Below are 4,358 nucleotides of genomic sequence, written 5' to 3'. Positions count from 1 at the left end.
AAGATCAAAAGGCCAGCAGGCAGGCAGCCTATGTCAAAGGCCAGAGCTTCAACTGAGAAGCCCACTCCCATTGAGCCAGTTGCTGCTAAAGGCAAGAAGAGGAAAGAAAGGGTGAAGAAAACTATAGCCAGAGTGCTTGGCAAGGCTTCCATCATGGAAGATGAGGAGGAAGAAGAAGAGGTAGCTGCACCAGCACCTAAGGCACCCAAGCTGATGGGTGATGCCATAAGAACAGGGGCAGATGCTTCCAAGGCCAAGCCAGCTCCAAAGCCAAAGCCAAAGAGGAACACAAGAAGCATCCCAGCTACTGAGAAGAACAAGGCCCCAGTGCCTGAAGCTGCAGAAGAAGAAGAAGAAGAGAATGTTCTTAGAAAGCTCAAGCCCAAGATCCCAGACCACAACGATGCTCATCCTGTGGCTGAGGATATGAAACTCAGGAGAGATTCAGGGCTCCGGAAGTGGAGAGAAGCACCCGTATGCTTCAAGGAGAAGGACTGCAGTTGACTACAGGTTTCACACCAAGGAGCAGCAAGACTTTTATGAGACAGTGCTGCTAGACAAGAAGCCAATTGTCTGTGATATGAGATGGGTTGATTGGCAATACATCAAGGACAACGAAGAGTACTACCCTGGAGTGCAGGACAGCTTCAAGGCATGTGGAGTAGAGGACTTTGTTGGGCAGAAGCTCGCAAAGTGGAACGAGGAACTCATCATGCAGTTCTACTCCACAGCCCATTTCTATCCAGATGGCAGGATTGTATGGATGTCAGAGGGTACGAGGTACCAGTCTACAGTTGCTGAATGGGCTCAGCTGATTAATGCCCCAGAAGAGCATGACGATGACTTGGACATTTATGCCAAGAAGAAGATGGACCACAACTCAATGTCAAACATGTACAAGGAGATTCCAAATGAAGCACTTGATACGTTCAAGTTTGGCTCAGTACACTATCTTCTGTCAGGGCTGCCAACCATCAACTGGATTCTTAGGCACACCCTATTGCCCAAGTCTGGAGATCACAAGATGATCAGGGGCCACGCGATCAACTTGCTTCATATCTTTGACGTGCCACAGAAATTCAAAGTCATGAGCCTTATGATTGAAACAATCAAGAGGACAGCAGCAGACCAGAAGAGGAGCTGTGGATATGCCCCATAGATTCAGGAGCTCATCAACTCTAAGATGGGCACGGGCATATACTTATTGGACAAGGAACACCTGCTCATCCATCCAGACTTTGAAGATAATCAAGTGGTCATGACTGAGAATGAGCCATCATCTGCCCAAGCACAAGCCAAGAAGGAGAAGGCGAGGAAGGAGAAAGCTGCCAAGATGCCTACTCAAGAGGAGGCATCTGAATATTTCCTGAAAACCAAACAAGAGCAGCTTGGTTACTTGATTGCATCCACCCTGCGGATTGAGCAAGGACTAGCCACCCTAACTCAGAACCAGGCAAGTTTAGAGAGGATCATGGAACAAAAGTTCTATGACTTGGATGTCAAAGTGACAGAGATTCAGACTGCAGTGGAGCAGCTCCAGGATGACATGCAGGAGAGGAGAGGCAAGACTACAACTGATGCCTTTGCCAGAGTGCCACGAGGTCCGAGGTCGTCTGCAGTGCCAGTTGCTGACCCCAGAGCCACCACGTCTGCACCAGCTACAGCCTCAGTTCCACCAGCTCCAGCGTCCACTTCAGCCTCGACTCCGACCACGTCTACAGAAGGCTTCGTCCTTGGAGTGCTCCGGACTCCACCACCACCTGAAGATCAAGCCTGAGTGTCGACTTAGCACTATGCATTTTCTAGGAACTTTTTGGTAACTTGTTTCCAAAGGGGGAGAAAATGTATAGATCATAGGCTTCGAGAGAGAGTGTTGCTTTTATTCTCTCTTGTTTTATTTGGTGGTTTTTCGAACTTTGTTTGCTTTTGTGTCATTGCTCATGAGACATTGATGATCATGTGTTTGATCATAAGCTACACTTAATGTTTGCTTAATATTATCATCTTATCTATCTTATGTGATCATTCACTATTCTTGGTGATGAGTGCATGTATTTCATTCTTATCATTTTAAGCGCTCCACCAAGATGTATGTGACATGGAAGAGTAACCCACGACTCTAACTCTTTGTGCATTTGCAGTCCAAAGCAAATTTTAAATATGCACAAATTTAGGGGGAGCTCTTACTTGTCACATACTTCTCAAAGCGACGATATATTTCATGCTTATTATCATTTGTCGAAGCTTTGATCTATATGTTGTCATCAATTACCAAAAAGGGGGATATTGAAAGTGCAACTATCCCTAGGTGGTTTTGGTAATTCATAACAACATATAGCTCATTGAGCTAATGCTATTCCAAGATGACTATTTCAGGAAATCTCAATGATTGGCATGGCATGGATGTGAAAGTGGAACCCTCAAAATGCTAAGGACAAAGGATTGGCTCATTCTCAAAAGCTCAAGACTCTTCATTTTATATTTTAGTGATCCAAGATCACATTGAGTCTTTAGGAAAAGCCAATACTATCAAGGAGGGATGAGGTGTTGCTTAATGAGCCTCTTGCTTCATGTGCTTAGTGATATGCTCCAAAACCCTCAACTACTTTCCCACTTCCAGAAATGACCTAAACCCTAAGCCAAACTCAGTCATACCGATTCTTTCTATCCGGCGCCACCGAGTTTCACTTGTCATAAGCCACTGCCAAACCCTAGCAATTCGGTTCTACCGATAGGGATCTCGGTCTCACCGAGATGGGATTGCAAACTCTCTGTTTCCCTTTCGTAACTTTTCGGTCTCACCGAAAGAGCGAATTGGTCCCATCGAGATTGCAATGTAAACTCTTTGTTTCCCTTTTGTAACTTTTCGGTCTCACCGAAAGAGCAAATCGGTCCCGCCGAGTTTGCCTGACCAACTCTCTAGTTAGCTTATTACCAAACTCGGTCTCACCGAGTTTGTGTAATCGGTCTCACCGAGATTACGTTATGCCCAAACCCTAACCATATCGGTCCTACCGAGTTGCATGTCAGTCCCACCGAAAATCCCTAACGATCACTAGGTTTACCTTTTCGGTCCGACCGAGTTTGTTGATTCGGTCCCACCGAGATTGGAAAACTGTGTGTAACGGTTGGATTTTGTGTGGAGGCTATATATACCCCTCCACCTCTTCTTCATTCGTGGAGAGAGCCATCAGAACACATACACAATTCCAACTCATATGTTCTGAGAGAGAACCACCTACTCATGTGTTGAGACCAAGATATTCCATTCCTACCATATGAATCTTGATCTCTAGCCTTCCCCAAGTTGCTTTCCACTCAAATCTTCTTTCCACAAAATCCAAATCCTATGAGAGAGAGTTGAGTGTTGGGGAGACTATCATTTGAAGCACAAGAGCAAGGAGTTCATCATCAACACACCATTTGTTACTTCTTGGAGAGTGGTGTCTCCTAGATTGGCTAGGTGTCACTTGGGAGCCTCCGACAAGATTGTGGAGTTGAACCAAGGAGTTTGTTAGGGCAAGGAGATCGCCTACTTCGTGAAGATCTACCGCTAGTGAGGCAAGTCCTTCGTGGGCGATGGCCATGGTGGGATAGACAAGGTTGCTTCTTCGTGGACCCTTCGTGGGTGGTTGCTTCTTCGTGGACCCTTCGTAGGCGGAGCCCTCCGTGGACTCGCGCAACCATTACCCTTCGTGGGTGGAGCCCTCCGTGGACTCGCGCAACCGTTACCCTTCGTGGGTTGAAGTCTCCACCAACGTGGATGTAGGATAGCACCACCTATCCGAACCACGGGAAAAACATTCGTGTCTCCAATTGCGTTTGAATTCTCCAAACCCTTCCCTTTACATTCTTGCAAGTTGCATGCTTTACTTTCCGCTGCCAATATACTCTTTGCATGCTTGCTTGAATTGTGTGATGATTGCTTGACTTGTCCTATAATAGCTAAAATCTTCCAAGAACTAAAATTGGGAAAAGGTTAAGTTTTTATTTGGTCAAGTAGTCTAATCACCCCCCTCTAGACATACTTTCGATCCTACATCGATGCAGATAGAACCACGGTTGTACTTTCCCAAGAACTAGCCCCACCACACATAACCCACACTCATGCAGATTGTACCCCTACCCAATTGGACAGAGAACCAGCTACACCCCTTCTAACCCCAACCCCACCAGATAGACACCCAGTTCCCGTTGACACATCACCGTCTCCACCACAGAGCACCCAAACACGAGCAGTTAGTAAGGCAACTGCAGTGCCCAAATCACGAGGACCACCACTCCGAACCCGAAGTCAACGCTTAAAGCAGAAGAAGAATTGTTCTCAGGTCAGGTTCCATAGCTATGGTTCATACTAC

Source organism: Triticum urartu, chromosome 1 (assembly GCF_003073215.2).
Source record: "Triticum urartu cultivar G1812 chromosome 1, Tu2.1, whole genome shotgun sequence".
Lineage (NCBI taxonomy): Eukaryota > Viridiplantae > Streptophyta > Magnoliopsida > Poales > Poaceae > Triticum > Triticum urartu.
Note: the sequence above shows the minus strand (reverse complement) of the source record.